The sequence below is a fragment of the Vidua chalybeata genome, chromosome 7, assembly GCF_026979565.1.
Source record: "Vidua chalybeata isolate OUT-0048 chromosome 7, bVidCha1 merged haplotype, whole genome shotgun sequence".
Taxonomy (NCBI): domain Eukaryota; kingdom Metazoa; phylum Chordata; class Aves; order Passeriformes; family Viduidae; genus Vidua; species Vidua chalybeata.
The window spans coordinates 9,184,986-9,199,040 of record NC_071536.1 but is presented as its reverse complement, the minus strand read 5'-3'; the positions used below and the strand labels follow the sequence as shown (position 1 = coordinate 9,199,040).

Here is a 14,055-nt window from a genome sequence, read left to right as displayed (position 1 = left end):
GCACAGGAATGGAAGAAAATCATTAAACATGCACAATTCTGCAAAAACTTAAATTTCTGCTTAACTTGAGATCATACCTAAGGCATGAAGTGAAGCTGCTGCAGCATAAATCTTCACATGGAGCTTAATAGTCATGTCTAATAAGAGTCCAGGCAAGGGTTTGCAGAGGGAGTTAAAGGCACTGGAGCACGGTCTCCGCATTGCACAGCAGCAGGTGACCAAGCAGGTTGCACCCTCTCACACCCATGTCACTTATCTTAACCCCAACCTGATAGCACAGCTACCTCCAGTGCCTGCCCAGAAATCAGCCCACTTCTGTCTCTATTACCTGGTAATGCTTCATTTGGTGTGTGTTCTTTGATTAAAAGATTTTGAAATAAAAGGAAAGCAGCTGACTCCCAGGGAAACTGTTGAGATGCCATGTCGAGATAAGTGTAGGGACACCATTCAGTGGGTTAAGAATCAGCAATACTGGAAAAAATGTAGCCTAAGCAACTGGAAATTAGTCAATGAAGTGTTTGCAATGAAAGGCAAAACATGAGGAATGTTAGAAAAAGCAAGATGATGCCTATCAATCTGCATATTACGTTTTAATTATGAAGCCTGCTCTAAGAAAGGGCCAGGTTGGAGGCTTTTATAGGAGGCTGTTCAGCCAGATCCTGCTGCCTGGAGTATGAGAGCTGAAGAGAGAACCCAGAACTTCTTCATTTGGGACTGGGGGAAAAAAATGCCATATGAACAGACACAAAAGTGGGAAAATTAGCAAAATACAAAATTATAGCTTGAATTGCTGTCCACAGCACAAAAAAGAACAACATTGCAGCAGCTCCAGCTTAGGTGAAAGATCTGGCTTATTAGAAACCAGGGTCTAGACATTGTGTTAGGGTCAGAAAATGAGATCCCCAGGTAAGCATTGTATGAATGCCATGGTTCCTGTCAGGTTTCTCTCTGGCAACCTGCTGAAGTACTGTAGGACTCTTTTCAGAGGGCAGTTTCAACCTAAACTAGTCTAGGTGTAAAAGTGATTTTCTTCTCAAACATAAACAGGGAAAGATTCCCACAGCCTTCAGAAATACCCTAAATCAAGTTAAAAATAGGTGGTTTTCCTCTTTCTCAAAAGGGGTCTGCAGAAGGAGTCAGGAAAGGTATGGAAAAAGCAGTTGGCTTTATCTGCAACAGCCCTGAGAAAAACTATGATCCAGTTCTCCAGAGGAGGATGAGGGAATGAGCTCCTTGTGTTTCTAAACTGATTGCACTACTGGTGCCCTGGCTAGAAAGGTAATGCTTGGAAAAATGATGGCTTGTTTGGCCAGCTGGTGAAATTGTTGTACTCTACATATATATTTTTTGGGTTTAGTTAAAACCAGCCATTTTTCCCAGTCAGGTGAGTTTCACAGAACCACTTCACCATCTCTGCATCCTTCATCCTGTGCCAAAATAGCCTATTTAATTTTGAAGTGAGACTGATTCCCAGCTCCTTTAGGATGATGGCTGGGAGAATTTGACCTTTCTCTCTATTGAGTCAATACAATCCTTCAGAGGCTTATGCTCATTTGAGTAAGTCCTGCCTTTCCAGATTCTCAGGATTTATTTTCTTAATGACATCCTTAAAAAAAAAAAAAAAAAAAAAAAAACAAAAAAAAACACCCTTGTTTTAACATAAGCCAAGATTGTCTGGAGTTACTTATACTTCATAGTGTTTTATTACCAATACACTTTGGAACACTCTGGTAAATAATTCAGCCTACACAAAGAAATTGGCTATATTTTCTCTATACATCGAGGAAGTCTGTTGTGTAGACTATATATCATGGCTCTAAATGTTCTCAGATAAATGCAAACCCACATTGTATTCCATCTGTACTACTCACCCAAGCAGGTTTTTAAGGACCCCATATGACACATCCATCTCTTATCCAAAAACTAGAATCTCTAACATTTGGTTTTGTAATAAAAATGACATTTTTTATCTTTTGCAATTACAGCAAAACCTGCTGTGTGTCCAGGGAATAATACTCTACACAATCATAAAGCTTTTAGATAATTTTTTCCCTTGTGCTTCTCTTTTCAGATGCTCACCCAAACTTGATTTTCAGTTCAAAAGGTGAACTTCCACCTTTCCAACTTAAGGAAGTAAATGGAAGTTATCCCACTGACTTCAGTGAAACAAAAGTTCTCTCCCAGTTTGATAACTATGGAGTAGTTATCTCCTAACTTCTCAGTAGCCTGTGGAGCCTTTTGCCTGGTAGAAGGGAGAACAAACTCAGTTAGATTGTGAATGCTCTGAATAACTTGGAAATTTTGATGATAAAAGCAGAATTTGCCTTAATGACTGCTTCAGTTGCTTCAGAGGAAATACTGATTTGTGAAAAGCCAAAAATAATTTCTGAGATTTTGGGGGGTTTTCATGTATTACCATGCCATGCTCTTGTATAAGCAAGACACAAATTCTTCTGAAATTCAAGGAGAGGAAGGCTTGTAAGAGACACAGTCATCATTTGTCTTTGCAATTAGTAGTCTGTCAACATTAGAGTTGGTGGAAAAAAGCTGCAATAATTTCAAAAGCGTGGCTCAACACAGACTGATTTTCCTGTTAGGTTTCCATGGCCAAGATGCCTATGTGTGTGTGTGGATGGGTGGTCATGGCAGAGAAGCCTGCAGGGACAGAGGACTGTGGAAGCAGGGAGGAAATGTAAAGCTGACTTGCAATTAGCCCAGTTGGCTGTTTGCTGAAGAGTGGGGAGGAGCTGCAGCGGCTGCCCACGTTCAGGGGCTCGGGGAGGGTTTTGGGGACACTTCCCAAAGGTGGAAGGGAGGTTGGCCTCTCCTGCCTTCCCTCTGCCTGGCTGGGGGGCTGGAATGGCTCACCCAGCAGGAGCAGGTGAATTAAAGGTTGCTGTGACGTGGGCAGCTGGAGGATGTGGGGTGGTAGCCTCGAGCTGGTGTGGCTGTGGGACTGCATTAACACTGCCCTGCAGCTGTTACAAGGGTGCACGTGTGTGGGGCAGCAGCAGCATCCCTCTCTCTTCTCAGGCAGTGTCTAGGTACAACATATACATGTGACAGCATGGTGGAGAGCCACCATTTCATGTGTGCAGATCAACAGGGGAGCAAATGAACCCAGGTTTTGGGGTTTTTTTTTACTCCTCTGCCACCAGCTATGACTGTAGTTTTCAGTCCTGGGTAGGAAAGTGTCCCAGCCTTCTGAGCACATGCCTTTATCTGCACTGAGAGGAATGGCTTTGGCAGTCTGTTTTGTGCTCCTTCTGTAATACAGGGTGTTGTAAAGATGCCCCAGCTCCTGCTGCTTTGTGAGAGGGGCGCAGGCGGGTCCCTTTGGGCCCTGCAGGGCAGCGCTGTGCGCGGGTGCTGCCTGGAGCTGAGCGAGGCTCAGTTTGTACCCCCACGGTGACGTTGGTTGTGTCACCCCGTGGCTGGGAGAGCCTGGGCTCACCAGGCTGTGAAAGTGCACATAAGGGATGATAATGTGGTAATGCACATCAGATATTAATGTGCATTGACACATAATCATCTGCGTACATCGAGGCATTACAGCATGAAAGAGCAAGTGCAAAGGCCTTGCAGAGCAACGTGCTTTTGCACCTTTCTTTTCCCCCTGCTTTCTCTCAGCCTTGTTATTTAAAAGTAAGCTTTCCTCCCTCCCTGGCCCCCATTTAGGCAAAGTCATCCCCCAGCAGTGAAGAGAGCGGTGCCTTCCTGACGGCCTATTTAGTGGCAATAAAAAGCCGATTGGCCTAATGCGCAATCAAGAAAAGAGTGACATTTATTGCTTTGGTTTTATGATGCTGTGAACTGAGCAAGATTTGGAGCCTTACAGTGCCTTCAGGGGGCAGGAGATCACCAGCAATGAATTGTATTTATACCTTTTCCAATTTCCTACTAGCGTTTTAGCAATAAATAGACTGTGTTGTTATTGAGTTTTATGTAAGTATGTTTACGAAAGCAGGAATACAACTTTGTAGCTCAGAATTACATATGTTGGCTAAATAGATCAACAGAGAGAATAACTATGTAAAACACTGGGAAAGCACTTACCAATTTATTATCAAATGTCTTAATGGAATGCTTCATCTCTTCCATCTTTATGTTAACTATTAAAATAGAACTGCATCCATTGCAGGAGGTCGGAGGCTCCTTCACACACCCATGTAGGAACATCAAGGCCACGGTTTGTTCACACATCTAAACCATTAAAAATACATTCCATGCATTAAATATGAGCCTGAGGAAAACTCAGTAGGAGCTGATGCACAGGGCTGACCTCAGCTCTCACAGCCCCTGCAGAGTGGCAGGTGTCCCTTCCTCGCAGAGCCCATCCCAGTCCCTTCCCACGTGTGGGCTGCGGCTAAAAGCCTGTGTGAGATGTCCCCAGACGTACAGATTTAATTGCTATGGCTCAGTCTGCCCGTTTGGTAACAGAGCTCTCCCCTGTGGAGCAGCACGGGTGCCCCAGGGACACCTGTCCTGGCCAGTGCACAGCACTTGCTCCTTTCAAGGAGCTGCAGGTGGATTCCACTGCTCCGTGTGCCAGCCCTGAAGAAGGTTACTCTCATCCCATTAGTTTCCTGGCAAGGACGTGTCCTTGAGATGGCACATTGCAGTCATTTGTCTGTCTTGCTTTCCCTGGCAGCAGTACTGTCCCTTGGGGCTTGATCCCAAAAGCAGCCAGCCCGTGGTCATCACGAGCAGCAAGAGCAGAGGCAGACCCCAGCCAGCAGGAATGCCTAGTTTTGTACAGCAGCTTTTACCTACAGCCCTGAAGGCTTTGAGGAAAAGAGGGTTACTATTGCACCCTCCTTGCAAATGCAGCGATTTGCTTGGCTGCCAGGCTCATACCTGTGGGCTGAGATAATGTGAGGTTATCCTGTGCACAGATGACCTTTCTGCCTGTGCAGGAGGTGCAAATAATGCCTGAAGGAAAGCCTGGAAGTATTCTCCTAAAATGTCATTGAATAGCAGACTGGATTTTGTTTTGTAGTTGAAGACAGCTGACCAAGCAGGGTATCCTGGAATATGTGGCCAGTTCAGATGGTGCTGCCTCAGGCAGGTAGCCCTGGTTAGGGTGTGGTGCTAGTAACACCAAGGTTGTGGGTCCAACCCCTGCATGGGCTGCTTTGCCTAAGGTGATCCTTGTGGGTCTCTTCCACCTCAGAGTGTTCTGTGAATCCCTGAGGAAGCGAGAGGCACACATGTTTAAGGACACAGAGGGGTTTATGGGGGTAGCTGTTCTGGGCATGTGGAGGCAGACTTCACATTGGGGAATTCCTTTGCCACAGCTTTTGCTCATTTTAGGAAGGTCCCCACTTCCCTTCCCCACCAGCTCATGTGCAGCAAGGGAGGGTGCTGGCAGCACACTGGTCTCTGCTAGCCAAAAGGCCATCATCCCTTTACTTTCACTGATAAATCAGAGTCCACTTTCCACTTTCAGAAATAACGTCTAGTGTTAGCAGAAGTTTCAGCAGAAATTTGCAGTTGGTCCCAGACAGAGCTGCAGTTCTTTGTGAGCAGATGGATCCTTCCTGCATGGAAGGCCCATGCCAGGACCTGCAGCCAGCTAGTGTCCCATACTTCCCACTGAACATTGCAATATTCCCACTGGCTCTTCTGTCCACAGTGAAACTGTGGGATTTGTGGAAACAATTTTCATTATTCTGCTGGCTTTAAAGAGAGGAGTGAAGAGTATCAGCAGTGTGAGGCACACAGCAATAAACCGTTCATGAAGGACAGCCTCAAATGTTTACAGAGAGAGAAACAGTCAGCAAAGCTTTGTTTTAGCACAGACCACAGAGACATGAAGGACACCAGGGGCAGGCAAACCACAGAATGGCATTTATTTTATTCTATGAGTTCTAAATAAACTTTACACATTAGATACCTGCAGACACTTGAATTGGCATGTGCACAGAATCAGAATTTTCTTGTCTGGTCACACAGCTAGCATGGGGGCTTTTCCATGACTCTTCAGACCCAGTCATCAGCCTTGGGATTCTCTGTTTGGCTTTAAAGCATCCAGTGTAGCAAATATCACTTTATACAACTTAGTATCTTTTCAATAACAATGATATTTAGCAGGACAAAAAAAGAGAGAGAGAGGGACATGTTTATTTTGCCGTAAAGTTGTTAGCACATAATTTAATGTACTGTTGAGGGCACCAGAGGCATTGGGAAGCCAGGTGAAGGTCACACTATAATTGGTGCTGTGAATTGTAAAAAAGAAGCAAAGGTGACATTTGTAATTTTTTTTTTTTGATCAAAAATTTAGTAAAAAAGTTACAGGTCAAAAATTAAAGGGGAATTAGGACTCAAGTTGCAGTGTCTTGCACTGCAGATGAAAGTTTTTTTTTTTTCCTGGAGCTGCAGCCTCCAGGATGACTTCTTGACAGCTGGAGGAGCATGAGCCCAGCTCCTCACGGAGCTCTGGGAAGCAGCCAGTGCCCAGGGACTCTCTTCAGGGCTGTACAGCAAGGGGTCTCCAGGAACAGCCCATGCTTTTGGAACATCCTCCATGAGGTGCCATGCAAAGCATGCTCTGAAAAATCTATGGGTATTTTTAAGCACTGCCAGTGCATCCCTGCTATGTAGTAGCAGCAGCAGTGTGGCAGCTGTAGCCCAAGCTCCTGGCTCTGTCTCCAGCTACACTCCCAGAGTGTGTTGCATTTGGTATGGAAGGAAGGCCATCAGTAAATATATTCACCACTTTAGTGCATTTTAGCTTGACATATGTCCAGTAAACAATATTTTGGGCTCTTGCAGTTAAAAAAAAAAAAAATCACCTGATTATTCAGTGCTTCCTTCTGTTATGATGCTTTGGGGTCCTTCAAATCATTTTCATTATGCACTACATAATAATAAAAATCTCCATGCAATATGCTGATAATTCTGTGCATGGTCTCTGTGATTTCTAATTGTTTGAATAACAGGATGCTATTGAAATGCCATGCAGAAACATTGAATCACCCTGAGGGAATCAAGCTTTTCTCCTTTTATTCCTGGTGAAGATAAACATTTGAACAGTTGAAATAAGTAAAATATCCCAGGGAAGCCACCATGCAAAGTAGGCATGCTAAAGCCCTTAGTGCAGAAGCAGGGCTGCAAAGGACAAAAAGGAAAAATAAATTAGATAAATAAATAAGTAACAAACATTGAATGGAAGGCACTCAAAATAAGCTGTGCTTTTCTTCTCTTGTGATCTTAAAGCAGAAGAGAAGCACTAGCAGGCCCAGGAAAGAAATACTGCATGCTATTTTTGTGCTGCCATTATAAAATATGTATTGTTTATTGTTCTGCACTGCAGCTAAAGTTTTGCATCAACCTCAAAAATTACGGCAAAATTTGTTTTGAAGGAGACACGCAGAGTCTCTATTCTTTAAGCCTCTTAATGATGTTCTTAAGAGTGCAGTGATAGGATTTCAGGCTCCTGGCAAGCACAGACAGGTTGTAGGGTATGATTCATAGAAAGTGTAAAACACTGTGTGCCAGTGTGCACTCTGAATACATTTTATGTATATGTATGTCAGCAGATATATGATGTTCAGTGCATGCCAGAGCAGGCAATGATGCCAGGCAGTTTTGGGTGCCATCCTCTTGGGCTGAGCTCCACGTGCTGCAGAGGCCACTGTGGGGTACCTGAGTTTGGCCAGACTACCAAAGGTCCCTGGTGACTCTGCATTGAGCACGACACCCCTTGCCTCTCTGTTAGGGATGTAATGGTGCCAGCCCATTTCTGTAGGGCTGTCTGAGCCCACTGTAAAGCTCAGAGGTGTGCTTGGAGATGGGCTGAGGGTCAGAAGCTCAGATTTATGTGCTCCTTTTGATACTCACATCAAAGCAAAGGTGTGTCAAAGCTGCCTGGAGCAATCCAGTTTTGCTGCCTGTGTGTGCAGGTGGCTTTGTGGGTGGGTGATATGCCGAGGTAGGTACAGAGGTGACCTGTCCCTGCTCCCCAGTGAAGGGCTGTCACAGGCTGTGTGTCTGAGCAAGCTACCTGAGCTCCCAGAGGTTCACCTTGCCCAGTCCCTGCCTAGAGCTCACTCCAACGTCTCTGCATGATGCTGTGTTGAGACATTAAACACCCCCAAAGCTGCCTGGGTAAATGAGAGCTCCCACAGCCTCCTGACACGTGGCTGAGCCGTGCTACAATGCCTGTTCCAGTGTCAAGGCATAATGTTAAGCCTGGCTTCATTTCAGCTTGCCTGCTGGTAATGTCAACAAAGATGCCCTGTGTACCAGAAAGAAAAACCTTGATGATAGAGAAGGCATTTGAGACTGATTGCCAGCTTCTTTATGCAGGCATATATACTGCCAGGTTTGCTTTAATGGCAAATGGGCATTAAATGGGCATTTAATGTCCTACTCAGAGGGGTAGGGGGCTTGGAGAGGTCTATGCTGACATTCAGAACTTTGAGTTTCTGATCACCATGTTCTAGTCAGAGCAGAGGAAGATAAGAAATGTCTCTGATTGAAATATCATAAATGTACAACAAATGTGTTATTATTTATACACTGTTTTCTGGCAAAGGACTTTGGGCTTTTTTATGCTGCAGAATTTTCTTGGGGTTTTCAATGGGTTTTTTTTGTTGTTGTTGTGTTGGTTTTTTTGTTGTTTTTTTTTTTTTTTTTGTGCCTGGAGAAAATATATAACATTTAAAATTATTGCAGAATGGAACTTCACCTTCCCTGTAAAATAGTGCTCTCTGAGCCATGGTGGGATCTCACACTTGACCAAATTAGCATATGCACTCAAATATCAGAGCTCTGACTAGTAAAAATAACACTAGATTTGCATGTTCACATTTTTAGCTCTTGCCTCCCTGTCTCTTTGGTTTTATGTCTTTTTTCTTGACTGACAATTCTCTTTGTGGCAGATTTATTGCTGTTCTGCTGTTTGGACCCTGTAATCAACTAGGCATTTGGCTGAAGACGTTAGTCATTTCATTAAGTACTTCTCTCTCAGATATCTCAGGCACAATTTTCTGTTGCTCTGGTTCCAAAAAGCAAATGACCCATGGCCAGCAAAGTCTGAATATGAATCTTTAATAAACAGAGGTAGTACCAACAATGCTCTCAGGTTTCCAAACAGCAGAGGGCTAATTAAAAGATGCTGAATGGGGAAGGACTGCCACTGCCATCTCGCTCTGACAGAAATGTGCCTGCATCTGTTCCCAGTGAAACCACTCTTTTGGAAGCATTGTCTCATTTATCCACCTTGCTTCTCATCAGAGCTACATAGGAAACCTTCCTCATGCTACGTGCAGATACTGCATAGTAATTTTTTTTTAATTATTTTTCAGTAATACATTGCTGGAAACAAAGACTGAATAGTTGTCTTAGGAATAAAGATAAAGCATGGAGTGTGTTTCTTTTTGTCATCACTCTGTCACTAATGATTATATTCTATTCATGAACTAAGGAAATAGAATTATAGTATTTTCCTACCCTTTGTGGGCAAAGAACCATTCTCTCATTTTATTGAGACTCCTCCCTAAAACACAGCTCCTCCTTCCAGGGACAGCCCTTCATAGCCATGAATCCTCAGTACCTTGCTCTCTGTGGGCAAAGGTACTCGCTGTGCCCAGAAAATAATACCATATGTTATTTGCAGAAGCGTGGAGTGTTAGGAGACTGTGCACTCACCCACGCTTGGTTTATTGACCCCATTAATTTTTATGGAGACTGATTCAAGAGGAAGCCAAGTTGGCTGCTCCAGCTTGGCCAAGCAGCCTGGTGCAGCACATCCCCATCACTGCTGGCACGTGGACCAGACTGAGGGCTGGGCAGCATTTCGTCATGATCAGGATTTGGGCTGGAAAGGAGTTCTTTGTGCTCTTCTCTCATTTCCCTGGGGAGGGAAGAAGCACGATAAACAGGTGAAATCCCAAATTGCCCGTGGGCTCCCTTGTGCTGCTGAGCACCCTCTTTGCAGTTCTGCCTTGTTGGAAGCTGCCAAAGCTCACAGACCAGAGTGCAGCAGCACACGCCCCACAAGTGGGTAGTGAGGCACAAGGAGGTGCCTGTCAGCATCTCACCTGCCTCAGGCTAAGCTCAGCTCTGCCAGCTCTCCCCCAGGCATCCTCCTGGGCCTCTCCTGCATCTTATCTGCAGAGCTGCACCTCTGCCTGCAGACACTTTCTGGTTCATTCCGGGTGTGACATTCTTATGACAGGATCCAGTGTCTTCAAGCAGTGTTGCAAGATCCACCATGGCGAGGTAGCCCAAAATCCCCTTAGGAGGTGCCCAGGCTTGTCCCTTCAGCAGTCCTTTTTAGTTTGCTTTGGTGTTTTTTGCTTCCATGATCACCAAAGTAACCACATTGACTGCTGGATGTTCAGCTCCTCCAGGATTATCATCATGTGAAATGAAATGGAATGAAATAAAGTGTATGAAAGAAAGGGAATGCATTGGAGATTATCACAATGACCTGGAAGAAAAGACATAAGAAAATGAGCCTTGTTTAATGATTGTTTATAGTGGCAGCCCAAATTTTAATCAATTAACATATGAGCCCATTACTTGAAGATGCAAAGGGCCTGTAGAATAATATTCCTTCCTTTTCAGAGGAGCTGCAGGGTATCTGCTGACATCTTGGAGGCTCTCCTTCCTCACAGAGGCTTTTAAAGCTGCATTTCTGACTGCAGAAGGCATGGTTAAATCTTACACATGTAGTCTGTGTATGCTCTTGGGTAGAGTTTCATTCTGTGACCCCCTAGGAGACCTCATTGACCTTCCCACAGTGTCTTGAGCACCAGGAACGCTCAGTCAGCCTTTCTATTGCCAGGCTTACTTCAGTGCTACACTTAGGAACACAGAAAGCAAATAGATTTATTGATAGAACTATAATCAGAAGTCATAGGCAGGATGATAACATGGTCAAATGATCAAATTAGTTAAAATTCAAGGCATACTGGAGTGCCTCAGGGACTGGGAAGCTGCAGGCAGCCAGCCAGCCCATTGGACACACCCTTGGCAGTGGGATGGGTGCTGCCAACCCTGTGCATGACAAGTGTTAGGGAGAGGCTCTCTTCAGGGTAGGGGCTTTCTGTGTCCCACAAGAGCTGAAGGTACTCTCTGTGCCCAGAAAATAACACCCTGAGCCAAGGGATGTCACAGTTTGGTTCTTGTTTAACACAAGAGAGTCCCACTCTTGCATTTTATAATACTTCAAGAAGTGAAGGCACCTTTACAGGTTTTCATTCCATCAAATGCATTAAGTGCTGTTCAGCATGTATTTATTACCTGGCTGGTGGATCCCACTGGAGTCTGAGCTGTTCTCAGAGGCTGCATTTGCCTGGGCACACATGTTTGGAGTATGTGCCTCGTCTCTTTCCCTGCAATTTGCCCTTCTGGAATCTGGCAGTATGGTCCAAATGGCAGACTTTTGCTTCCTCCAGTTTGAAAAAATGTGTTGGAATACCATCATTTTCCCTGATAAGAGAAGCACTATAAATTAAAAAGAGCCAGCAACACAGGCACATTAATCTTCCTTATGCAATCCTACCTTTTGCACTTCATGACATATATTGGATGTCAACTTAATTGTGCAGCCTTAAAAGTAGGATTTGAGTGTATAACTGCAAAAGCAGTAATAAACTGTGGATGCAAGCTAGAAGTTGTCTGCTGAAAACTGTGCAAGGAGCAGATGACCCTTGCAGCAAGGAGATCAGAGCGGCAAGTTTGGTGTTTTTTCAGCATCCCCCTAGCTGACTCTGAAAATCAGGCTTCACACAGGGGATCCCATAAGGCTTTGGAGCATATGGTGTCATCCTGGGGGAGTCCTTTTCTGCTTCAGAGTGACCTGACCCCAGCACAAGCAGCACGTGGCTTGTGGTGCTCACATGGTGTGTCCTCTTCATGCAGCTGCTGCAGAGGTTTGCTTGGAAAATGTGACAACTGGTGTCACAGTTGAAATTTTAGAATGGAGTACAGAAAAACCTTGGTTCTCTTCTCAGTTTTGCTGGAAGAGGTCTGGAAAGTAATTTTGGGTCTTTGTGTTTTGGAAGGTACCAGAAGATGTAAATAAATGCCTAGTGGGCTCTGAAGCAGTCTTTGAAATCATGGGAAATAGGTCTCTGAGATACCGGAAATCCCACACAAAGTGTTTGCGTGCATCTTTAAGCATTTAAACACCTTTAAAAATATGTCTCTAAAGTGTCTAACTCTGAGCAGAGGTTCCTGCATCCCCTAGGTATTCTTGAAACTGCATCCAAAGTTGCTGAGATTTCTCCTAAGAGCACCCTTTTGTTGTAATTTTCCCGTTGGCTTAATTTTCTCTTGACTTGAAACATAATATATATTAACCTTCACTCATTTTTCTGTAGCAAAATGTAGAGAAGTGAAGCTGTTTCTTAGCTGGTTTATTACAAAAAAAAAGGAGCATATGGCTGATTGTGTCCCATCTGAAATGCAAATGGTAGAGCTACGTGGAAAGAATTGCTATTACTTGAGCAGTAAATGTTTCCTAATGAAGTGAGTTTGACTAAGGTGGGAAGCTGGAAATGGCTGCAGGAAGAAATGATGATGGTTAATATTTCAGTGGAGCAGAACATTCTTATTCTGCTGATAAGGAGATTCTTGGGAAATGCACTGGATTTTTTTCTTATATTCTGTATGTTTATCAGTGTGGGGAAATTGCTACGCACAGGGAGCTAGACGCTTTTCTTTGAGTTATGAAATCATGTAATTTAATTTATAACCACAGCTTTTCACCACTGGCCTCTTTTTGAACTGAAGTTTTCTGTATTTAGTGAACATTTGGGGTAAACAGACCTACCCAGTGTAAGAAAAAAATTCTAAAAGACAACTACTGGCTCCACTGTTTTCCATCACCCTGGGCACATTCCTGGAGGCCAGAAGCCAAATGTGGTGATGAAGAGATTTGACCCTAACTCTCCAATTTCCTTCTTCCTCTTTCCACCCAAGTTTTGTGTATATCCCTCTACACCTCCAGTAGTCAAAGGTGTCCAGATGTCTGCTGCAAATGGGAGGTGGACTGACTTTTAAACACTTTCTTAAATCAAGCAGCGAGGCTGGAGGCTTGACATTTCCATTACTTAGCTCTCCAAAGGGAGAGCCGGGGAGCTGGCACTGCGAGGTTCAGCACAACCAGTGGGCTGGAAGATAGAGCATCAATCGCACTGCTTTGCCTTAATGTCAGAAGGAGCCAGGAAGAGTTTGGATAGCAGCATGTGCACAATTACGTGCTCAGAAGAGCTGGAGCAGCTGCCAGGTTAGACCTCTGGCTTTGTCCCCAGGCAAGATCACGTTGGGTTTGCTGAGGCTGAGCTGTCTGTTACACGGCACAGCTGGGGGACAGAAGATTAGCGTGCCTTTCCCCTGCCGATGCCCAAGGCTACCTGACGTTGCTAATGATAATGAAATAGCAGAAACCTAAAGAAAAGAGTCTGCAGCCTGCTGTCAATGGACATAATTAGGTTTCTCCATCTTAGAAGCAATGGCGAGGCTTGCTGGGATCAGGGTGTGTCCACGTTAGTGCATTAGTTCAGATCCAGAGCAAGTGGAAAGTGGAAGTGAGTACCTCCCTGTGCTCTGGTTAACATCACAGGGCAGCCCAGGAGCTCACAAACTGGGATCTGGAGTCTCTGGAGATGGCCCTAAGCAATCTGAGGATGGGGCCACCACTGCCCTGCCTGCATTTGCCCACACTGTGCTCTTGGACATGGGAGCCCTCACCCCTCAGAGAGCACAACAGGAGACCTTCCTGGGTAGCACCTGCGTAAGGCTTTTTGCTTGCTGAGTTATCCAGCTGCTTCATAAAATGCTTGTGCACAAAGTCTTCCCTAAAACAGTATTCTCCTGGTTTTAATAGTGAGTAGCCTCTCTGTGTCCAGGAGCTGGGGAGATCCCACCAGCCCGAGGCACAGAGAGAGTGCAATCACATCCCTGCTCCAGTCTCAGCCTTGGCAGGTGGTTTTATCCCAGTGGGGTGAAGTAAGGCTTCAGTTTCACATCTGTTACATTTAGAGTGCTTCTAGGTGCTGTAATTATTTTCAGAATTAACTCATAAATCAATATAAACCC

At 44.7% G+C, this 14,055-nt stretch overlaps 1 protein-coding gene across 1 annotated transcript in view; it reads left to right on the top strand.

Moving 5' to 3' along the window:
* The window catches only part of TMEFF2 (transmembrane protein with EGF like and two follistatin like domains 2), a 125,321-nt gene that overhangs the window by 77,985 nt on the left and 33,281 nt on the right, over positions 1-14,055 (top strand). The gene's annotated exons all lie outside the window — the stretch shown is intronic.